The following is a 26,903-nucleotide window of genomic DNA, read 5'->3' as shown; positions in this document are numbered from 1 at the left end:
ATGGACCCTTTCACATATTTACGAACTTTTGTGTTAGACCTTCGTCACGCTTGAGGTGTGAAAGACCTTTTTGGCTTAAAAATAATCAAGTAGAATTCAGTAAGCGTTAGAGTTGAGTAAATAAAAACTTCTTCCAAAATTTAAATTATAGGAACCTTTATTCTTGATTTATAATCCAATTAAATTGTTTTGGGACTTCTGTTTACTTTTACTCGAATGTCTTAACTATTATACCTTATTGTTTCGATATAGTATTTATAACGTAGCTGGTAGTAAAATTAAGAAAATTCGAAAAGAAACACACCCAAATTCCATTAAAGCTAAAATCATTGAAACAAGATAGAAAAAGCAGACTACATTATTCAGTTCAAAACAGCCTACTTGCAAATGCAAGTAGGCTGTTTTGAGCTAGCTGCTAAGTAGCCCAGAGCTCAACTAATAAATCTACAGAGCTTAATAAATGACACCATAAATTAACGCGCAAAATCTATCCTTGTTCGTACTTTAAACTAAAAGATAACTTTGTATAACTTTAAGGTTGTGAACCAGAAGAATTGAATTTTAAACGGAGCTTTCACGCTTGTTAAGGAACAAGATTGTTTAGAAGTGTTGGATATTGTTTTGCAGAAACTCGTTTGATTTTGTTTTACGGATCGGAAGGTTGATAAAGAAGAAAATGAGGTAAACATTTTACGCTAGGGAAGCGTGGGTGATAAAATTCTACTGGATAGAGTTTATGAATCTAAGTTTTGATAACAAAATTCTGATGCATTAAGTTTGCAATGTTGAACTTAATGAAGGTTTTTACAATATGAAGATTTTTAGAGACTACATTTACTTTATAATAATATCATTTCTGTATTATATACTGTCGAATCCTGAGCACAGGCCTCCTCTAGTACTAAGAAGGTTTACGCCTAAGGCCACACTGGTCTAGTGCGAGTTAGCACATTTCACGGACCTTCATAATTCTTATGAACAATTCTAATTTATAAAGATGTTTTATTATACCGTTAAACATAAAAAAAACTTCGTAACTTCAAAACAACACATGTCTTGAGTTTTTGCTATGGATATTCGTTATACCAGATATCTATTCTCAACTAGGCTATCACGCACATACTTTACCAATTCCAAAATATATCGCGCCTGTATCAAATCAAATCTTTATTCAGATTGAATGATGGAAATGTGTGTCAGAATATAACAAGGTTATTGGCATACTTTTGATGGAAATTCGATCATTGAGTTTTGTAAAAGTAACGTTGAAATAAAAAATCTACGAAATGTTATACCGTAACATAAATATAAGAACTTGATACGCAATTCTATTGAACAACGTTGAATAATAAACATACTTATAATCAATTATTTGTTGGTCACACATACGCAATTTTTTTTGATGTAGTAACTTTGGTTTATGTGATTCTTACATACAAAATGAATAGGATTAGTATAGCTTTAACCCTGTAAATCAAAAATCAGGTATGATTGATAGCTTTTCTACGGAATTAACCGATTGAAAATTAGCTAACAACCTCGTGCTTGCATTGCCCTGGGCCGAGGTCTCGGCCGCCCATTACTCGTTTGCTTAATTCATTAACCTATCGTTCAATCGCATGTTCATTTCTTGAGTAGCCGATTTACGATTGCAAATCGTCTACTATGACCACGCGTGTACTACAATATAATTAGATTCACAGCATTTTCATAAGAACGTTCTTCTTATATTACCATTATGTTTGTTGTAACGAATTGATTGATTACTTATGTCAACGTTTTTCATACAAAATTCAAACCGCCTTACCGAACTAAACCATAATTTGATGACGTATTCTGCAATCCCTTTTAATATTCACTACATGTAATGCATCTATTCCGCATAACCTGACTCAAAGAGGTAAAAATGTTTGAAATTCATCAAGCATTCCTTTCAAACACGAATCACGTCCATTGAAAATAGACGTGTACCAGGTGTGAAATATCTTTTCAGAACTGAAACACCCACGATTCGTCACGTGTAATTAAAGGATAGGCAAAGCCTTACAAATGGCATCCTTTCCATTTTAGAAGATAAAGCGGATGAATAAACACCAATGTTTTGCCCGAAAATCCGATGGGATCGGAATGGAAACGTCAGAGCAGTAAAGATGAAGGTTTAGTGCCGATTTACACCGATTTATTGCCAAGAAACGATAAAATCGCATTCGGCCACGCCCGAACTGTTACTGTCTATCTGTTTTATAGTCTTATAAATGGTTGGGGATTATCATTTTCAATGTTATTTAGCGTTTATTTAAGAACTTCCCGTATCTACTTAAATACTTCATAATGTTGTTCTAGTAAAGGTCACAGTGTGAAACTCGTGGGGAACTTAGTTTGTGAAGTTCAGTATCTAAAATAGATAATGTAGAATCTATTAGGTTGTTCATCGTTAATGTGTTGGAACTACTTTAAGTGCTTTTTGAAATGCTATTTATACACTTACCGTTTGTTTAGGTACGTTTACAGTCCGGAGTATTTTTGTAAGGGAAATATTGATGTGAACCGTCAACTCACAAAAAATGGTGGAATTAGATTGCAGATACAATGAAAAAACAAATATTGACAGATTATTATTATTACCAGGTCACCTCGTAGAGGCTTAAATTATTATAACCATTTTCTACCGCATTACTAGTCAGACACTGAGAAATCCTGTTCTACTTACAAATAAGGAATGTACGGTAAAAAATCTCCCATGAACTCGAAAACTGGCCGACTAATTAGAATAAGAAAATGTCTCACAACTTTGGGGTAATTGCTACTCATCATTTAAATATATACGCTGACCAAATACAAGAGTTACGGCTCTAATCTCCGTTCCGGTAATTGTATTTTTAATTGGTATAAAAAATAGGCGTCGTGATGGCCATTGAATATTTATTGAGAGAGCTATTAGTAATATGCATTATGCACCAACCTTATCTAAGCTTTTCCATAGATACGTACATTAGAGTAATAACAAACACACAAAAAAACATACCGGCGAATTGAGAACCTCTTTCTTTTTTTAAGTCGTTTAATAAAACGAGTACTATCTATTAGCTGATTAAAACTATAAATGTCAAATAAAATTTATTTGCAATTGTGAAACTGGTCCTTAAGCTGTTAGTTCTGGTCGAATTCATTGTCGCAACCCTGCGGCACTGGCGATAAATCAACCGCGAATTCACACGTATGTTAAAGCCCGACCATTATTTACATAGGGTGCATTTGCGTTTCGTGTAACAATATGGCGCGGTAATTAAACAGTGGGTGTCTGTTACGCATATTATCCTCGTAACGATGTATCGATTAGGCCGTCAATATGCAGAACATGTTCGTGTTTAATTCAATGGGTACCGCGTAATGATTTGTACCATCTAATTGAATTTTGTAACATTACTATGATGTATATCGCCTAGTTGGGTGTGGAATGGATAGCCGAGACGAATGTCCGCAGATTGAAATGACAAGGGCACACATCTCTGATTTCTTCTAAAAAAATATGAGTGTATTCTTTGTGAATCTTCGCTTGCTTTAACGGTGAAGGAAAACATTGTGAGGAAACCTGCATACCTGAGAAATTCGCTATAGGAATTTTAAGGGTGTGTGAAGTCTTCCAATCCGCAATAGGCCAGCGTGGTGGACTAAGGCCTAATCCCTCTCAGTAGTAGAGGAGGCCCGTGCCCAGCAGTGAGATAGTGTATCATACAGGGCGGATATTATTATTATAATATGATGGTTGGTGGGATTTGCTATTTCGGTATTCGAAAAATAGCAACTTTCCAAGAAATTTGTATTGTAATTAAAAATGAAAATTTCCGGAACGCGAACGCTTCTCACGAATCTTCGACCTAGATTTCTTGAAACTACCCCCAGTAGTATTGGTTTGCATTAAGTTTTCATAAAGGGACCGTGATCGTAAAGTCGTGACTCGGAACGGTGTCTAATGGAACTCTGACTCTAAGCACATGAGTACTGATTCAATAATAAATAGCAGCTCTTACAAACATTAGTTTAGAACAGTTCTACCAAGAAGTCTTATTACACAATATTAGATGAAGTAAATATTTTACGGTATTAATAGGCAATAATTCTTTATATTGAATATTGAAATTGTGATTTCATTTTTGATTGTTCAAGCCAGTGGCATCATACAAGACAGCTGGTGATCTTATTTTTAAGTTGTTTTAAAAAATAGTCATATAATAAACATTGTTGTAATTTTTTCTACAAAAAATCTGGATGAATACTATTTACACACGGCATAAGATCAGAACTTTTACATTTGTTAAAAAGCTATTGGAACATAATGGCGAAGTTATTTAATCCAGAAATGTACATTACTTTAATATTACTTCAACGAACAAAGGATTGTAGCTAACAGAACCAAACTGTGAAGTTCAAAACTTGATTTCTACGCAGTGGAATGATGCTATACGCTCCGCTAAGAAGCTCGTTACAACTTACGATCTATCTAAATACCTTAAGTATTCTCTGCTATCTTCCCAACACACTAATATAAGCAGTACTTAGCATTTACATTGTGCTACAATAATGAATAGCCCCGCAAAATAGTGTGGGATTCTGAGCGTTATAGTTCGTTTGATACAAAGAGAATGGATTTAGTTAATTATTCCAAAGAGATACATACATTATACAGAGGTTATAGAGATGTATAGTGTCTGTGATGATGAAATTCCAGTTGACATGTGCTACGTTGATAATTTTGAAGTTATGATTAGTCCATTTGGCAAGAGCACCACGAGAACTAAAAAGTCATGTGACATATTTTTTTGTACTTTGGGGTATACTTTTAATCGACTACGTCTAATTTACGTACTTTCACTCCTGAGGCTTAGCCAAGAAGCCTTTCTACAGTAGTTAACTCTAATAGATAACATAAAAATATCGGAATGGCATATCGATAGTTCCTAAGTAAACTATCGTGTGTGAAAAAAATTGGGAAAAAAGTGAATAAATGATTATGAATTGAATAAGATTTCTTGAATGCGTAGTACTTAGATAAAGAAAAGCTAAAAAAGTGAAAAACGAATATTTTTTCAGAAACGATAGTTTACTTCGGATCGATATCTGAACGATAAGGCAGTCGCTAGAATATATCGTTCCCATGCATATTTTTGTTTTCTCTTAGCGTAAACGATTGTACAAAAGCATCTTGGCTACTGGGCCTGTTCAGAAAATTTTCCACTTAAATTAATATATTTAGTTTATTCTAACTCTCAGTGATCTATTGTAGTCGACTGAATTCAAAAAATCCTTCCACAATATTATCAATGAAAAATATTATAGTTAATGGTAACTATATTTAAATGGTCGGCCATTTTGTCATATCATGTGATATAAAGTAATCGGCACATGATGTCGAAATAAGCCCTTACCCTGATCTATTTTAGGGTTGGGCTAGGGGTCATTGCGGGTGCGGACACAAATTACGTCCGAATTAGTTGTTACATTCTAATGGCGCATGGGTTGTTTGTGGGTTTACGAGAGAATTTCGGTCTGTTGATAGGAGATATCTATCACAAGAGGCGGTTTGTAAGACTTTGTTAAATATGCACTGTTCAAAAGAGTTAGGCTAAATTGTGTACTTGAAACAAGATTATTATTTGGATTTTATGCGTTACGTTGGTAGCTCTCTAGAACTTTAATTTTACCCTCATCAGCTTCGATACTAAGATAGTTTAACTAGAATACATCACTTATCTTATGAGTTGTGACATTATGTATTTTTAAGAATAATTGGGAAGGGGCACTAATAATTATAACTATAGACCCATAATTGAAGACGTTATAGGTAAACTGTCATCTGTGTACCGTCCTACTTTGTATTATCCTCCAAATATTAAAATGCAAAAATTTATGAAGATGTTAATAGGTGTTAAGTAGTTTGATCCTTGTAAGTTTTAGTTGAAATTTGGCACAATAGACCAAAACCTAAATTGATATATGATATTTAGCCGCAAGCAAAACTAGAATTAAATAAACTGGTATAGCCGAAGGAGCTTACGTTAATTATTATAATGGAATTACGGAGAAGATATTTCAATGGGCTTAATATTCCAGTAAACATATGAAATTGAGAAAGATTTGGTCTAGTTAGCTCAGAATTGATTATCGAATTTATTGGTGATTGCATGAAATCGCTCTGTCTGCCATCATTCGAAAGTTATCTAGTTCAGTCGGTTTAACTAAATTGTGACGTAAATGCTTTGTCCCTTGTATAAGAAAAAGTTCCGTTGGACATATTATTCGATTTTAGGTACTTTGTATATTTGAAAAGGAAGCTTTGAAGTTTTGTAATAAGTACAATATTGAACCACCAAAGGATTAAAATAGAGAACCTATTTATACAACACTTTTGTATATGCTATTTGTGATCGCACCTCCTTTAATATTTTCTTCCAAACGTATAGGCATAGCAGCTTACAGTTCTACATTCAAATAATTTTTATTTATATATTACTCCAAGTTCTTTTCATAGAATGAAAAGAATCTTGTCCAATGATACGAATTTGAAACGGACACGTGAGTCGTAGAATAGTTTCGCTCTTATGTAAAACACTATCCAGCAATTTCTCAATCCAATTTGGTGGAATGTTTCAAGATGCATTCGAAGTTTGAAACTACGTGACGTCACTTTGCCAACTTCCACGAAGTTTCCAATTTACGGATTTCCGTACGCGGCTTTGGAAAAACCATTTTGCCGGTTTCGATATAAACCTTCAATTTACACGACATGACCTTTACGCATGATCGAACATAATCCCGCGTTGCAACGACAGCCGAGCCCATTGGGTTTTTGGATCTTCAAATTAACTTTCAGAATTTTCGATCTGAATATTTCAAAAAAATTTGCATAGGATAAAGGAATTTTGGCAGGGATAAGGGAATACGTATGTTCCTTTTGTCAAAGTTAATATTCATATCGATGACCTAATAAAAATCCCTGGAGATCGCTGGATGCAGGCCGCTTTCAATAAGTCGATTTGAAAATCTTTGGGGGAGGCCCATGTAAAGCAGTGGACATCCTGCGGTTGACGATAGTGAATGGTCTTATCTAACTTCAAGAGTCTCGATCAAAGTAGATTGATTATTGACTATCAAATAAATTGTACTTTGTCTATAGTTTTCTATTCGGCCAATTCTTTTAGATAAAGCAAAGAATAAATGCCAATTAATGAAAATTAATACCACTTTAGCTTTAATGCAAGAAAGTCTAATATTCATTGACCGACTTGATATAAAATCTACTAAAAAATGTGTCATATTGTAAAATGACTATGCAAATAAAATTAACACCGCCATAGTTCATTGACCACCACGCCTTGACCACGCCTTAACGCTTTTATGAAATATTACGCTTTCGAAAGCATTTTGTCGGAGACGAGTTTCTATGAAATAGGAACTACACTTACAGTATTCTATAAGTAGAAGCATATGATACTGTTTTTAGCTTAGCCCTGTCTGTTCTAAGATATTGTCAGGATTTTCTTGTATCTTTGTTAAAGTTTGTGTTACTACTGGCCTTAGTTCTGAAGATAATGCGTTGCCATAAGATAGTATAATTAATATTTTGAAGTCTTCTAATATAAGCAATAATATTTTGCTTAAAAGGAGACTTTATACCTTCAAGTGAAATGTGGCCTATACTTGTTAACGAAATAAACATTTTTCATCTTTTTCTGTTCTCTAGGAGGTTAAAGGGAACATCTTAATAATTCCATCATGATTCATGAATACACAATGGAGTTAATTGGCTGATTTTCTTTATAATTAGCCCTTTTTAATCCTTATTTTTATTAATTTATTTAAAAAAACATATATCAAGCCTTTATCCACGGAAAGGTAGGCAGAGGAGTAACTAGTAAAAAAATTTCGCCCAATGTGTTTCGTCCTATGATATGATAGGAACCTATCTCCATATCGGGTGCAAATTCAGTGTCCGACCTGATAGTACACAGAAAAACCCAAATCACTTTGGCCGACCAGAGATTTGAACCCGGGGCCACAAGGACGTGATCGAAGTAGTTATGTATTTTATGCAGGTGGTATTCTGTAACTAGTTTTGGATAAAAATTTTCATTCACTCTTCTGTATTCAAATTCAGTTACCCATATAATTTGATTTTGTTATTCGTCTTCTGTATGTTACGTAGTTCTTTAAATGTCGTTCCCAATATTGGAAAGGTGGAGCAAAATGTTTGAAATATTTTAAAGGAAAAATATAAAATTTTGATGTCACAGTAAGGAATAAGTTGCTACCTTTCTGAATTCCGTGGTTTGAATAAATGTTTATTTTTATGTTCTTTCGTGTCCAAGGTTTTCAGTGCCGAAGTATAAAATAATGACTTTCTATAGAGTTGAATAGTGACTTATTCGGATGAATACCTCATTTTAACGATAACATTATCTTACTTCGCATCTTATCTTACTAATATTATAAATACGAAAGTTTCTAAATATTTTTAGATATTAGTATGTTTGTTAGAAGTAAAGCAGAAATAAATGAATGAAATTTGGCATCCGGATGGAGCATATCCTGGGCACATAGGTAATTTTTTCTTGTTAATAAGATGAATTTTAACTTTTTAATCGATTTTTTTAAACACATGACGTTGGCGTCGTATAGTGTTTAAGGGACTTGTAACGGAAAAGTTTTTAAGCACTTAGTAAAATAGATGTTTCATATTAAATAGTATTATTGAATCCAAAGGTAATTTAAAATATCATGTGGTAACTCAAATAAAATTCTATTAGAGCTCACTATATAGGTATATCGTATATAATAATTATTTTATATTAAATTAGCTTTTTTTTCAACCGTACCAACTTTAAAATCTATAACAATATATAAAGCTGAAGTTCGTTTGTTTATTTAAACGCGCTAGTAATTACTAAACCGATTTTAAACTTTGTGTCATGTGTGTGTGTGTGTGTGTGTGTGAAGTGCTATAGCTTATTTTTATTCCAGAAAATATTTATCCCGAAACTACTCTTTTCCAAGAGCTGACCCGTAGGCAAAAGCTAATATCGGATAAATGTAAAAGCCATGTTATTTATCAGGTCAAAGTAAGGTCTATTTATATACCTTAAATAGTCCGTATGAACCCAGAGGTACTCTATTTGAGTAACGAGTGGCTTCATTTTGTAAATTGGACTCGAACGAGGTTCCGACTTGACTTCACAAGTACGCAACACAAGTTCTTAATACAGCCAGCCTCAGAAGTATTTCAACGGATTCAACGAATTCAACGAATTTCAAATCGCCTTTAAACTTTTGTCTCCGTATGAAAAATCGTTTTTGTTCACTTAAATACAATTTGATGGGTTTACTTTATTTTAGACTAGCGTTTGTCAGCGGCTCTGCCCGCGCGTGATAGTATGTTTCCGGAATTAATATTATACCGGCATAAAAATAGCCTATAGCACTAAGGAGTAATGTAGCTTACCAATAGTGAAATATTTTTCGAAATCGGTTCAGCATTTCTAGAGATTAGACTCTACAAACTGACAAAGTTATAAACTTTTCCTCTGTATAATATTAGTATAGATAAAGAAAAATATATATTTCGATTGAAGTTAAAGCGTAGAAACGTTTTCAACTAATTTTGTGGCTGACTGTACGTTCACAAAACTACCGACATTTTAAACTATCTCAGAATAGTACACTCATACCATTAGATGCATCTCGAGACGCACATTCATATGGAAATGGCATGTCAAACGGAAACTCTCACGTGAAATACGAGCATGTAATGTCACGTCACAAAGGATTTTCAACCTTAATAACATTACCACATTTCTCGTTTTACATCACTTACTGTATATGACATTCATGCATCACAATTAACTGGTAGCAGGACATGTAACAAGGAAAGATGGAGCGCAATATTCTCTGTTATGATGTGTAGGAAATGTGAATAATTGTGATAGTGAATTTTGTGAAATATTTAGTGGCTTCATAAAAGTAGTTTGCTTGTAGTTGTGTAAAAATAAAGCTATATAATCTTTACTAGGTGTTGCTAGCGGCTTTACCCGCGTGAAAAGTCTTCTCCACCACAAAATACCTTAAATCATTGTACGGATCCATAGAGTTATTAATTTTAAAATCCGATTTAAAATTTCCCATAGGGGTTAAGTAGCCTATGTTATTCAAGGACATGTCCTATCCGTGTGTCAAATTTCATCCAAATCGGTTTACCTGTTTCAACTATGTGTTAATCAAGGAGAAGTTTCTATCCGTGTGTCAAATTTCATCTAACTCCGTTTAACTATTTCAACGTTTATTTATAACAAACATGCAAACATTTTCACAAAAATTTACATTTATAACATTGTATTATACAACAAAAAAACTAGATGTTGCTCGCGACTGAATGATCGCATTATTCTATATTTACAAATGATTTATGTGTGTCCCAATTTATATAATAAGTTCAGCAGCCTTTGTATTCACATCTATCAAAACATCCGAAGTGTAAATAAACATTATTATAATAATAAGAAAACAATAAGATAATATTTGGAACTCAGCGGCAAAGAGTGAAATTTTTCAAAAGGTAACCCGAGGCAACAAAAAATTGTCTTCGATAACATATTGCGGCCAATTTAACAGAAAACAAAATTAAGGCAAACGAAAATAAACCTAAAAGGGAAGCCGTTAGGAATCGGGTTATATTGACGCTTCGCCACTGTTGGACTTTCTGTACTTTGACTTGTACTTTGTACTCTAGGAAGAAAAAACATTGTATCATGCGTGAATTGCGAGAATTCTGACATCAATAAGTGTGAAATGTGTCCTCAATAGCCACAAATCGATTAACACTATTAAACAATATTGATGTAAGATCCTCTAGACCTAAATCTAGATATAATAGGAAGCTATATACCATTCTATAGGTGCACGGTTGATCACTGTCTGGAGAAACCATAAATATCTACTTACACATAATTGAAGGATAGGATATCAAGTCGGTTGATAAGGAGGAATTATTCATAACTACATAGCAGTGAAGGGTGCAATTTTCCGAAAGAAAACCCGACACAATATATAAATACTAAAGTGCATATAATGTGCGGTCTGCATATCATTCTGATAATAAGCTTTTACGTAAATTGGATATGCAATTTCGAAAAGGGCAACCCATAAACATAAAATAGAAATGTATGTATAATAACAAATAGCAACAAAACTTCTAAAATTTTTTATTGCTTTGAACTCAAACTGTAACCGAATTTTTTTTTACACTTCTATAGATAATAATGTTTTTTCCATTTCCTGAACTCTTTACATTTTCTGACATGTGGCCTTTTCGAAATTGCATAGTCAATTATAAATGCAGAGCCGGCAGGAAGCAGATTATATGGACCCTTTACCACTAGTACGACTACGTATCCCATAAATTTGAGTAATACCGTGTGGTACTGATTTCTGCTAGTCACATATGGCAGAAACCCAAACTATAGGTCATTTAGATGTCATCGGCGTCGGAAGGCTGATCAGTCCGACATAACAATTATTCCGCTACCCAGGTTCAAGATCGGCGTCTAATGGATTTTTTTAGGGACAAAATAAAACAACCCCGTGAGGCGGTGACGTCATATGTATGGTTATAGTGACATGTTATTATACGGACAATGGTCTATAATCATGGGCTGTCACTTCCTAAAGCTAATACGGACACATAGACAATACATAGAATATACATACAAGGCAAATTAATTATTAGAGGAGACACAATGGTACAAATCAAAACACAGGATGGCATCCCTAATGATTTCTTAATGTGTTTTAACGAATAATAATAATAATAATAATAATATCAGCCCTGTATTATATACTTGCCCACTGCTGAGCACGGGCCTCCTCTACTACTGAGAGGGATTAGGCCTTAGTCCACCACGCTGGCCTAGTGCGGGTTGGTAGACTTCACACACCTTCGAAATTCCTATAGAGAACTTCTCGGATGTGCAGGTTTCCTCACGATGTTTTCCTTCACCGTTAAAGCGAACGATAAATTCACAAAGAATACACACATGATTTTTTTAGAAAAGTCAGAGGTGTGTGCCCTTGGGATTTGAACCTGCGGACATTCGTCTCGGCAGTCCGTTCCACACCCAACTAGGCTATCGCCGCTCGTTTTAACGAATGTTAGACATTAAAATTAAACTATTTTTCGAAACGTCGGGAGAAAATTAAAATATAAAAACCACGATAAAATCCGAGAAATGGTTTAATTTTAATGACATCCCTTTTTTATCAATAGGTATCAAGTCTGCTCAAAACTCCTTAGCAGGAATACGAAGAGGAAAGATGATGTGTATGTGAACCCTTCCATATTAGAGCTCTAATATTTTATGTATTACTATTAGACCTGGCAGACGTTGTCCTGTCACAGACTGCATTCTATGTAAACTACCTTCCATCTTTTAGGTCTCGACAACAGCGCCACATATAATAATAATAATATCAGCCCTGTATTATATACTTGCCCACTGCTGAGCACGGGCCTCCTCTACTACTGAGAGGGATTAGGCCTTAGTCCACCACGCTGCCCTAGTGCGGATTGATAGACTTCACACACCTTCAAAATTCCTATAGAGAACTTCTCAGATGTGCAGGTTTCCTCACGATGTTTTCCTTCACCGTTAAAGCGAACGATAAATTCACAAAGAATACACACATGATTTAAGAAAAGTCAGAGGTGTGTGCCCTTGGGATTTGAACCTGCGGACATTCGTCTCGGCAGTCCGTTCCTTCGCCTTTGCATGGCCTAATAATTTCAAGTCACATTATGAAGGCATTTGCGAATTAAAAATAAAAAGTCACGTGACGCACTCAAATAAGAATGTGCAAATGTTCGCGTTTAACAATCATTAACATTTTTACAAACACGAATGCATGAGTAATTTCATTAAAGTCTGACTTTTTCGTTGCGCTCTCATAACATTAGTAGTATAAAACTTTATCACTCCTGATTAATGTGTTAAATGTGCCTATTCAGCACGTATTTAAATTATTTGCACGTAGTTCTATTGGTAATATTATTTACAATCTTTTATATATATTTTACCGAATTAGTACCAGAGTAAATTAATCAATTAACTAGAAATTCTAACACACGTAAAAATAAAGAATACTAACAACTACGTCTGATTAAATAAAATAATACAATACAATTGATTTTTTACTAGGTTTTGCCCGTGGCTCCGCCCGCGCAAATAAGTTTTCCGGGATATAAGTTCCGCTATATATTTTCCTGATATAGAAAGTAGTCTAGGTCCTTCCCGGAGTCTCAAATTATCTCCATACCAAATTTCATCGAAATCCGTTAGGTATTATTACATTTATTATCTTCAGGTAAATTCTGGGGGGCCTTTATTTTATAATATAGAAACTAAGAATTTTTAAGAGAAATAATTCGTCGTACATTGTTTGATGCGTAACTTTAACCGTTTACGCAGCGCTCGTCACGAAAACTCAAGAGGAATAAGTTTTCCCCGTTTTTGCAACATATTTCATTGATGCTCCGCTCCTATTGGTCACAGCGCGATGTTATATGCCCTATAGCCTTTCTCGATAAATGTACTTTCCAACAATATATGAAGTTTTCAATTCGAACCAGTAGTTCCTGAGATTAACGCGTTCAAACACACAAAGTCTTCGGCTTTATATAATAGTATAAAAGTATGGACAAAAAAATAAGAAAGTAATATTCCACATTAAAGTAGTTGTTTTACCACGGATAAAAATAATGAGGTTAATATAAAACCTCTATCGCTACCTGGAATATGAAATAATTTGAATCTAAAGGAGACATAATAAAACAGGATAGAAGCTGTGGTTAATTACAATGAATACATAAAATGTCGCTCTATGGTTTTAATTAAGGTTGCCACAACACAAACTTGCTAAGCACCCTGTATACGTTTGCAGTGCTACAAAATGACGTATTTACGGTATATTGTAGGCAAAATGTTTCTATAATGTAGAAATTTTACAAGTTAATTAGATGGAAATACAGGTGGTGCTAGAAGACATTTTAGTTTAAAATTATGAACATGACTTCGAGGTTATATTTTTGTATTAGAATCATATCGCTTATTAATTAACTAGCGTTTGCTCGCGGCTTCGTCGGCGTAAACGAGTTATCCGGAATAAAACTCTTAAACTGTCTCCATACCAAATTTCATAAAAATTCGTTCTGTAGATTTTGAGAAAATCGATAATATACAGACAGAGAGAAAAGTGGGCTTTATTTTATAATATGTACAGATATCTGTATTATGTACTATCTCACTGCTGAGCATGGGCTTCCTCTTTTACTGAGAAGGATAACGACTTATGCCACCATGCTGGCTTAGTGCAGATTAGCAGACTTTATATACCCTCAACGTTCATATAGAATACTTCTCAGGTATGCACATGTCCTCGCGATGTTTACTTTCACCATTAAAGCAGGCGATAATTCACAAAGAACACATAACTTTAGACTAGTCAGAGGTGCGTGCCTTTGGGTTTTAAACGTTCATGGCATTATTCCACACCCAACTAGGTATCGCCGCTTATAATATGCTTACAATATTTGGTGTGACGACAAAATAGTACGTAGGGAGGGATTGTCTTGGCATACGGTAATGAACCTACACTGACGTCAAAAAATACCTACCATGTGGTAGTGTGCTCAGAGATAGTGTGCTCATGTTGTTTGCCAGCCATTATAAGTACAGTGATACTTCTATACCTAAAAAAGTGTTTACGCAGGCAAACCACGAATAACAAATTAAATAATCAATATGCATTACACGCGTCTGCCTTTAACTAAATGTTTTCCCCTATAGGGACGATATTGATGCGAACAGAAAATATTTTCAGCCCAAAATTAATAACACCGGAGGCAATCCACGCGTCGTTTTATGTGTTACTCGCCCTGAGTTCTAAATATGGAAATTTAACTGGAGATATCGATGGGAAAGATTTTATTAAGCTTCAGATATTGCATATTTCAATATGTGAGTTATTTCTGTTTGTTTAATGATAAATCTGATCTATTTATGTTGTTAAAAATACATTATTTATGAACATATTTTGGCTATAATTCAAGAGCCCCTGGGTCATATTTCTACGTCAATTTATGGAAAGCCTTTTTTGGAATTTTAATATTTTAATCTCCTTCGTATCTTTATTTTTGATTGATTTCGTTGCGGGATAAAGATATATTAGTGTTCCCTGAAACTCGCCGAGCTTTACCACTCGGTGTCATAAAATGCGTGCCTCTGCTGATCCTGGCTTACAGGAGTTGTAGTGGTAGGTGTGAGGGTGGGAAAGTATCTATGTTTGAACCAACCCGTATTTTTTATGTTCGGCTTAGAGATGCATTATGCGACCTCTGGCATCACTCACTTTACTTAACATGAGATGCAATCTTTCTTTATCGTGTGTGTATAAAAAGTGGTGAAAATTAGTAACGATCTTCCCCTTAATTTTACTTCCCTTTAATTACCTATCTCCAGTTACCGTATTTAAGGTGAACATGTGTACTAGTAATATTATATTCTAGATTATATCGATCCCAAATAATATACGTCAAAGGTTTCCCGTTACTATTGCTAAATATATTGAAGCCTTCTACAAAGGCCCCTGTTAATACGGCAGGCGTTCAACAATTATCTAACCAATTTCTATAGAAACGTGCTACAGTATATGAAATATTTGTTGGTTACTTCAGGTTATTAGATATATTTTTAACCGACTTTTAGATACAGGCACAATCAAGTGACTCTATTGCTACTAATAGTAAATGATTTTTTTTTCTTTACGTTTCATTATCATATACGATTTGAATTTTGTTAAGTGAAATGGCACTTGCTTATTACAATTAATTACAAGTACCTAAATTTATTTTGGAGGAGGCCTTTACCGTAAGGTACACGAAACACAGGTGTATATACTATAATTAAAGTTCGGAAATAAAGGCTTTATTATTATACCTAAATATATACTTTAAACAAGTCTATTCTAAAAATCCACAAGTAAAAGAAATGGTGGCTATTATAGGGCATGACTGTAAGGTCGAGTTATAGGGCCACTATGCCAGAATATTGCCTCGATGTTTATAAACCTATATAAGCTACATCCTTCCTTAAATCCTGGTTAAGGACTAGAGCCTTATTTTACTGGACAAATAGGCTAAATGGCTTAACTGTGTTCATGAATTTTTATCTTACACAGGTTTTGGAGATAATAAACTTGTCTATATGGTCAAGGTACGCACTCATGCCTTATACCCAATAGGGGTAGACAGAGGCGCAACTATTGCATCTACCAATCATGGTTGATGTATATGTTTTCGTGATAGCATTATCAAACCTTACTATATTTTGTTCGCAGCTTCACCCGTGTGAAGGTTTTCCCGTGATGCAAGACTCGCAATATATTGTACCGGGATAAACAATAGTTAATATCGTGCTCAGGGCCTCAAACTATGTTTATACCGAATTTAATAGAAATCCGTTCGATAGTTTTTGAGTTTGTCATATTCGAACAAACAGATGCAGCGCGAGACTTTATTTTATATTATATAAGAATGTGGAAATAGCTCTGTCTCACACTTTTACAGCTGAACCACTGAACCGATTCTAATTAAGTTTTGGTATGAAGATAGTTTGAGATCCTGGACATAAACTACTTTTATCCAAGGGAAATATACCCCGGACAAACTTTTTCATGCGGGCAAAGCCGCGAACAAAAGCTAGTTGATTATAAAATTGTGCTCCTTACTTGAAGTGGAATTGAATAATGGGGTCCTAATTAATAATGAAATTCTTGTCAATTATTTATTATACTAGTCTGCCATTTTGTTAAATTAATGAATCTTAACTGAGTAGTCGAAAATACAAAGCAGAGTCGTTACCCATACCTCGCATATGAAGAGCATAACGCCACTGTAAAATATGACATAAATGATTTGGAATAAATATAAATTTTCTTTGATACACTATCTAATAAACCATTGTATTATATCCAAAACTTAAGAAAACAACTCCACAATAGTGTTTTTATAGGAACTCTTAAATATTTAACGATCCTTTGTACCTCCAGATCCCGATAATGTATTTCAGAACTTTTCCGAGATCTTTCAGAGCGGTCGGTTTTGTTCAAACATGAATTACTTATTGGCGCGAGCTTGTTTTGTGAAGATTGATAAAACGAAAACTTGCCATACAATAAATAAATATAAAAAAAACTATTCGAGTTGAGTATTTAAAACAATGTATACTTAATATATAAAGCTAAAGATTTTGTTTGAACGCGCTAAACGCAGGAACTACTAAACCGATTTTGATTTTTTTTCACTAATAGGATGCTACATTACTCCTATAAGTGCTATAGGCTATTTTTTATCCCGGAAAAAATACCATTATATACAAGTAAACCAAAGAGCATTTTTGAATGCTGCTCACATTTTTACAACATTTAGCAAAAAGCAAAGGGCACAGCATATTTGCACGAAAATATATTACTTACTTTCCTTATTATCAAGGTTTTCGCAGCAGGAAACCGTGAGCCAAATAAAATATTTCTCTTTTGTACAATACAAATATATTTTTTACAATATAAATGAAACGTCTTATTAAATCAAAAGGAAAAAAATATATATTAAATAACTAATTCGCCTACGTCGAACTTAAATCCTTGGAAATAAAGAGTTAAAATTTTACACAGCGATTCCCTTTATTGTTCCCTAAGATGGTAAACTGGGTTAAAAATAGGCTTTCACGCGAGCAAATCAGTGATAAAAGTCAGTTAACAATATCCAAAAGCCAATGGATAACGGGATTTATTGTCTATAAAAGGTTTCTAACTGTTTTATTTGTTTGCAGCAAACACGGCAGACCTTGGCGTTTTGGACCCGGCGCTGTATAAAACTGACTGTCTTGATGAAGATCTTATGTGGCCTGAAGGACACGTGGTAAGTGCATTTGCAATTTACTACCAGAATTTATTGCTTCACTGTTAGTTGAACTTTATTCGCAATTTGTGTTCGAGTTTTTTGAAATCAGATAACTCTTGCAATCTTAATTGTTGCGCCATTTCGCGTAACTAGAAATTTCTGTGAAAATTATACGAATATTTTTACAACTGTCCGATATAATCTGATTTAAATAATTTAGTAAATTATTATTACATTATGTTTAATGACTGTTGGCTTCATTTTCACGAAACTTTTCTTAAATTATGAGGTACTAAAACGAGGAAAAAGTGACTACAATTAGAAAGATATTCTAATAATTTTAAATCCCGAATATTTAAAAAATCAAGTTATTTTTAATCAACGATTTTATAATCACTATTCCATTACTTTTGTACACAAAAATGTACAAGAAATTTATTTTTAAACGCTGCACCATGAAAAACAGCTATTTATATATAAAAGAGGCCGTGCCAACAGTATTGTAAGCTCCGACGAGTAAGAGTTTATTAGTCGTGATGAATATTTATGAGACTTGATTACCGACTTTCGCCGTTTAAAGCTTTGCATTTCATTTAGAAGGGGAAATACTAACTATTACATCACGTTTACAAACAAAATTGTGTATAAAAGGAATGCAAAAGAAATATGTATGTGTTAGAAATTTATTAAATTCGGGGTCGTTTAAGACATGAACACTACAGTAGGATGAGGAGAGGCTATAGTTTGCTTATTTTCGATGACATAGGGGACGCGGGTCTTACAAATGTCTGTACGGCAATTATATAATATTAAATAAAAATAATGAAATTAAAAAAAAGATTTTAAAAACATTATACCATCTTATGCTTATGTAAGCATGGGAGAGAGGAGTAAGAATTTTGTTAACTTTTGCTGACAATGGACATGGGGGCATTAAAACATTCTAAAATTCTGCTTATGTAATACTTGAAAGATTTCACTGTCGAATATCGACCACTGGACGACTACTAGTTATTATGAATAACTTGAAATCATATTTTCTTGTCATAACTCCTGTATTTCTTATATTTATTATTTTTATTAATAAATAAAGTATTAAAATAAATCTAAAGTGACTAAATTCATTGCAATATTTTTAAATAAGGCCTGAACTGAATTTTCCAAGTTGAATGTGGAGCTAAAAAATAAAGTATTGTTTTCTTACTGCAACATGTTTGAAGGCAGTTGTGTAAATGTGACCTTTCGAAGCTCGACGTTGTGTTATTACACAGTAGGGAATTCAGGACTACTACTCACAAATACTTTAAAATAAAAGAAGACATTTTAAAAGCAATGTAAATAATATATATAGTTGAAGCAATAGATTTGTCAGGTGTAACAGATATGTGCCATGAAGCATATAATATAGATATCAACAAAGCAGTACACGATCAAGTGTATAAAGTATGTGGTATTTTATAAGATTGGATAATTCATATAACAATTATATTTCGTTGCCTATAGAAAAATAATTAAGATTTACATTGTTTTTTTATTTATTTTTTCCTGTCAGCGTGAACTGGCTTCTTTGTTTACTCTGTACTTTTTCATGTCCAGTATAAAATATATGTAGTTATATAAGCGACTTAATTTAAATAATAATTAATTATGCTCATGTACCTTGACTTATCATAAATGCAACTATGTCCGCCTACGTGATGAATAAACCATTTTATTTTTTTTATTTTTAAAGCCACTTCATTTTCATAGTCGAAAAGTATACCTATTTTATAAAAAATGAGTTTACGATATCCCTAAGCCCAACTTTACAACTCTTATTAACGTTCTTACAAAGTGGCACGAAGTAAAAAATACACTTAAAAATAGGCGGCTGTAAAGATTCTATCAGATGTTTACAGTTCTTCTTTTACAACTTTCGCTTCACTGCAGTGTTGTTTTTATGTCTGCAGTTTTAAAAGTAATGTAAAGCCAGCGAGTGGGTGGTAGGGTAATGATGAGTGATTACCCTCGCCTGTGTACACCCACACTGGCACAGGAACTATGACGTCATAATAAAGAGGAGGAACGAGAATAGGAAAAAGGAAATTGGCTCATAAATATCAGAGTAATTGGTTAAAAATTGGTAAAACGTACAAATTGAGAAACTAGTCTTTTTGGATACAATTGGTTTAAGGGGGCAAGGATTTTGTTAAGCTTCATTTTTCGTTACTGAAATATACAAAATTATTTTGGATCCTATAAAAGGGGTGAATAAGAACATGAGATTGTTTCGGAACAGATTTTTTTAATACACATAAATTGACCCATTAATTACTTTATTGAATTAAAAAACATTTAAATTATAAACTGATGAACACACGCTACGCAATTTCACAATATAATTTTTGTCTCCATACGGCCTCATGTTCCGATTATCCCAATTCACACGTGATGGGTTAAGATTAAATTTCGCTACCAACAGGCGTTAAAATCTAAAAATATTTGACGTGAATGTCATGACATTGCACAAAATTTAATTTGAATATAACACGCTACATACGAAATTCACGAACGGTATAATTTCATATTTTAAACTTATTTATGTTTAAATTGATGCACTCGAGAACAATTTATGTAAAGAACATCTGAATGCTGACTTCATTAGTATAAAATGAGTCTTAAGAGCTTTCAAAAAGGAACATGTTAATGTAATGCAAAAAGCATATACTTAACAGTGTTAAACAGAAGTTGAAAGCAATGTAAACTAATGTGTGTCTTTTACAAATTCACTAAACTTATTTCATTCCCCTAAACATATGATTATGACAAATCCTGCCCGTTCATAGGGTGAACAGAGTAGCTGTTCCAGGCGTGAAGAGTCATGGGGCACCATTTTATCCTTGGTGGGGAAATATTCTAGATGCCTGCGGCGCCCTTAGCATTTTTAGAGTGGGACCTAATAAAAGGTCGCTATGAAAATAGGCGCCAAAAATATTTCGCACAAGGCGTCCCAATATCTAAGGCCGGCCCTGGATCTGGGGAGTGTATCTCTTTCATATTGAAACCAGCACTGTATTTAGTAATGTCCTGCTGCGTGGCATGAACCTCTTCTATTATTAAGAAGGAAAATCAGCGTCTGAAACCAAGCAGTCTAATCCAATCGACTGGCTCTCAGATTAAGGATTACCCAACTAACGAAGGTTAGCAGTCGGTTCCTTGCTCTCCCTTTCAAAGTACGAGGAAGCTATCTTATAGATATAAGTATTGTTTTACTAAACCCTAATGATTATATGTTACTTGATTAATAATGATAAATAAATTAAAAAAAATAGAGCTCTCACACACAGTACCTACCAGAGAAAATTCGTGCGACGCAGGACATTTTAAAATTCGGGCTGGTTTTATTACACGTCCTATATTAGTGCACCATGCTGTTTGGAGCATTAGCAGACTTCATATAGGTACCTTCAAAATTCTTGTCGCCAAATATGTCCCGAATTTCAATTCCTATTCCCTTTGATGTCTATTTCGAAACGAAAACCCGCACAGACTTTGGTTTCTGAGCCTGGGATTTGGAACTTCAAGCCACACGATTACTATATCATACCAATACATCAAGTGGAGAATTAAGTGCTTAAAATATGAATTTTTGGTACTTATGACAGCAGTCATAAGTACCAAATTACAAAAGCACAAAACATATATTGAAACGCGAAGATCTAACCTTTTCTCTATAAATATATACCCTTTCGATAAAACTTGCGAATATGACCCTCAAACAACTGTACACAACTTCCAACACTCTAAACAAAGCGAATTTGCAAAGTCAACGTCAGTGAAAATCTTATAAAAACAATCCTAACCCTCGAAAACAAAACTTCGCGGGGGTTGCGATAAAGTTCATTATTCCGTGAAAATTATTCAATTGCTCAACAACAGTATCCATTGTTTTAAATCTGCGTCAAAATACATTTCGACACACAATAGCTATTGAAAATTTTGTGCATTGTCTGCGATAGTCAACTTATAGCTTTTGATATTATTACTTAGGAAATAAATGTACAAACATTTTTTCTCTCTGATTCCTAAATTGGATTTGGCAGTGGTCACAATCAGTTGCCATAACTATTATAATGCTATTTATTGAATTATTATTGGCGTGTAGTTAATGATTCTCAAAGATTATTATAAATTCATTATTTACTAATGCCAAAATTGACGCAAATATTATTAAGAATTTGCATTTCTTAACATGCTTTAGTTGATAGAACGATAATATTCTACTTAAACGTAGACAAAAGGTTAAACGATATAACATGACAGCTGACATTTACGCATTTTATTCCACTATTTTTATCTTTACTATAAAATAAAACTGTAGCAAGAATATTAATATTTGAATAATTTTTCGAGACGGCATCAATTTAAGCGAATTGTTAAAATATTTTTCTGCATATCTTTATCAAAGTGACAACGTCGTATTGCGAAACGAAATATATCTACGAAAAGAATTGCTTGAACCTGTACAAGATCAGTTTTATTTCGAATTCTTACAAAATCTTACATTTAATGCACGTAACAAATTTAAATTAACATTTAAAATATTTGCTGGCAGTAGACTTATAAAATTGCAGAACAATATTTTGTAAGGGGGTCACCAATGTAAGGGGGTAATCTATTAAGGGATCATGTGATTGTCCCACAATAATATAGTTATATATGAATAAAAGTTTATTACAGGAAACACATTTTACATATTTAATTATACACGTGTACACAGTACCGCACTCCACGTTACACTCTCCACTCTCCCGACCGACTACACTCTGTATACATTACGCTTACATAGCAATAAGGCTGTTACAAGTTAATAGTAACTTTAGTAATATCTTTATACACAGGCATGACAAAGTGACCTCTGAATGAATTTAAATTCTTTACTTGCCAATACTTGTTTAGTTACCCAGATTAAAGGCGAAACAAAATGTATGAAAATGGACCTTGAGGTATCGCCTTAAACTAGTTTCTAAATTTGAAATTAAATAATTATATAATGGCCTCTTAACTATAAACAGAAAATTTACTAAAAAATAACAGTAGCTGCTAAAATTTTCGATGGGAAAAATGTTTGTCGCTTGTTTCATTGTAACAGAAAAACAGGTTTTACGAAATACCTAGACACGTTTTTGCAGGTCAAAGCACTGTTCCGAACATCCATAACTCCCACGGGAAATACTTTTTACCTGAGCGCAGGAATGTATCTACATTTTTATTTATCACCAACTGGATTATTTTATTTGCAACACTAGGTATCGAATTTGATATACACTTCAATATTTCAGATGCGAATTTATTGCTAACACGTGCTAAAAAATATTTACACCTGAGCCAGCTCAAAAGATTAAGGCCCAGACATTTGCTGCAATGCTAGATTTATGTGAAACACCTGGTGAAAATCGATAGATTTCTTACAATAGAAATTGTATCTACTTTGAGTTACTTGTATAAATCCACGATATTGGCGCTACGATCTTCAGCTACACTAATATATAAAGCTGAAGAGTTTGGGTTTGAAAGCGGTAATCTCAGAAACGTTTTAGTAGTTTCTGAGATTACCGCTTTCTTTTTACCCCCGAATCTTATAGGCTACTTCTTATATGTATAAAGTGGTACTTTATCCCGGAAAATCGTTTTTACGCTGACCAAGCCGCGAACAATTACAAAAATAATTTGAGCACCAGATTTATTCCTTTTATGGAAATATTAAGCTATCAAGTAGCGAGGACCTAGGCGTTGTATCAAGTAACGAGGTCTTAGCCTTTGTCGGCCATACATACATATGTATATGTATAAACAAAACATTCTATAGCGGCTTATTCCTCATACCACATTAAAACATGAGAGAAAAAAAATAAGGCCACTTTTTAGTGACGCGTACGTAATATGTCTTATTTAAACTAAACAACTAGATAATTAATTTACGAAAACATTTGTATATAAAAAGCGAAATTAACTAATTAAAAAACAACAGTTTTAACAAATGAATCGGCGCAAAATCGCACCATGACGTGTACGTAATAAGCTTTCATTTGAATTTCCCAAGGGCCGAGTGTGGTTCACGTTGAAGTACGAGGCTGGAACCGAAAGGCTACAAGTGCATATAATAAAGGCGAAACATCTGCCCTCTCGCACTCCAGCGCTTGCCAACGCTTGCGATCCCTACATCAAGTAAGTACTTAGCGTTTAATTAATTACATACATTTTTTACACAAATTATTCACAACGTCGTTAAGTCGTTTACAGTTGTTATTATATTGTTAATTTTTACATTGAGAATAAATATGGTCTTTGGATTACGTCCTCAATTTATATTGCTTTAAATTCAAGAATTGAAATCGATCTGTTTTGGACTACTTTCTACCTTAAATATTGAGTACTGTGGTTCAGTGTTGGTAATATCGAGGTCTTACAACAGTATTTTGTATAAAAATTGTTTCCTATAAAACTTTACATATTAAGAATAGCCTATAAATTACTGTAATCCAAAAGACATTTAACTAATGGAGATGTTAATTTAACAGAATACAACTGATGCCCGACGAACGGAGAGTGCTACAGACGAAACAAAAGAAGAAAACGTGCAATCCATTCTTTGACGAAACATTTGTTTATCAGGTAAGTAAATATTAAAAACAAAATGACAATACAAAAAAAAAAACAACCTTAACTTAAAAAAGAAAAAATAACGCGATATCATAAAAGCATTTGAAACTTCGAACTACTTTTTCTCATAACACATGATGAAGTGATTTCGTACAAAATAAATTTAGATTTTTCCTTTCAACTCAATTGAATTGCTCACATTTTAGTTCGCTTATTTTATTGAACTTTGTAATTTAGAAAGTTTCTTCGAATTCATCAGGTTATTTTACTGTAGTACCTACACAGTTAATATTGAATGACTTATTTCTTTAAGCGCTTAGTTTTATCCATAAACACAATTCACACAAAAAAGAAACATTTAAAATATTTCTTATCTACAAAAACTATAAAATAAGCGTTCATGTCTATCCAAATAATAATAATACCTATACTACTACTGTACTAAATATTGTCCCACTGTTGGCTCGGGGCTCCTTTGCTACTGAGAGTCCTTGACCATAACGCTGGCCTAGTGCGGCTTGACAGGCTTAGGAAATACCTTCAAACACTTTTCTAATGTAGATTTCTTAGGTAAGTAACTTTCCTTGCGATGTTTTCATCACCATTACTTATACGAAGTGTAGGAACTAACTCATAATCCTACTTATATTATAAATGCGAAAGTTTGGCAAGATGTATGTATGTATGTTTGTTCCTCTTTCACGAAAAAAACTACTGAACGGATTTGGATAAAACTTTACAGTAATATTGGTTATACATTGTAATAACACATAAGCTACAATATATAATGATTTTGTGTAATTTGGTCATATTATAACGATACATATCAAGTAAGTCGGAATAAAATTGTTATCTTGGCGTACGCTGCCTAAACCGTTGGAGTTAGACAAAGATGATGTAATATAGGATTGTTTGTCTTAAATAGTTCTAAATAAAAGTCCGAGACAACATATATGGTTGATATACATAGAAGCCACTATGACCAAAATGGTAAGCCATTAATAAATTAAATCGGATCCTTTTTTAGCGGGACTTTTATCCCGGAAAACTCCTTCACGCGGGCAAAGCCGCGAGCAAAAGCATGCTATATATACAACTTCCCGACCTGTACACTCAAATCACTTGTATTTCATTCAAAAAACCACATCACTATTATATGGACTATTGAAAATTGATTAAAAGCTTTGAACCGTTGAACGCAGTGGTCAAAGATTTAATTACTCTAATGAACTTTGCTTTCAGCTGCTCTTGTTTACTGATGGCTTTTAACATGACCGAAAGCAGATTGATAGAGACTGATAATTAAAATATATTCAAAATTTCTGTTTATTTATTAAAAGATTTATATTCTAACGCTAACAACGAAGTCCTTGCAACGTGTACTTCTAAAGATCGAGTTGAGAGTATTATTTTCCTTTGATAGAACTGATATTTTATCGGATTATTATTTTTAGATGTTTTTAAAACAAAACAAGGTCTGGTGTAAATATTTAAAGATTGTCAAAATAAATAAATTGAATTAGTTTAACTTCATTTTGTAACTAAAACAAATCAGGGGTATTTGCAATATCAGAAAACTTGATACAAGCAGAATGAGAGAACATAATAATAATATTATGTAAAATATTTGAGTTTTAAAATATTTATTACTCAAACTACTTAACTTATTACAGATATTCAAATATTTAAATAATTTGAGCAGTCTTATATTTTAATTTTATTATAAAATTCCATATTCAAATTAATCAAAACATAATTTGGAATATCATCGTTTTAATATCGCGCTATCAAAGATCAAAGTGAACGGACGAGAATAGTCAACAGAATATTATTTATACGAACATAATCCAATAGGTTATAATCTATTAATTATAAGCAAATATAGATTTTGTGTTTAATTAGAGAAACATGAATCCGAGCAGTTTAAAGTTGAGCAGTAAGATGTTACCATTAACTATAAATTACCTTAGCGTCGGGTATTTGAAATAGCAATTGCAAATTACATTTTTAGGAAGTCATTAAAATACAAATACATATTTGCTATCTAGTGTTGGTGAAAAGAAATTATTCTGTTACTGATGGGCGTAGCTGGTTTAGTTCTATTCTATTAGCATTACCTAACACCTGAATATTTTGTAATTTATACTTTAAATAGAAATAGTTAATAAACTTTATTTTTTATTATAAATTGCAAATACACGATTTATAAATAATTTATATTTCACATATTAATTAAAGCAATGCATGTATTTTGTCCAGC

The 26,903-nt window shown here is 33.2% G+C and overlaps 1 pseudogene; it reads left to right on the top strand.

The window, feature by feature from the left end:
- LOC119188941 overlaps positions 1-26,903 on the top strand; it is a 92,725-nt pseudogene that overhangs the window by 53,180 nt on the left and 12,642 nt on the right.

This window comes from Manduca sexta, chromosome 10 (genome assembly GCF_014839805.1).
Source record: "Manduca sexta isolate Smith_Timp_Sample1 chromosome 10, JHU_Msex_v1.0, whole genome shotgun sequence".
NCBI lineage: Eukaryota > Metazoa > Arthropoda > Insecta > Lepidoptera > Sphingidae > Manduca > Manduca sexta.
This window is presented reverse-complemented; position numbering and strand designations above follow the sequence as displayed.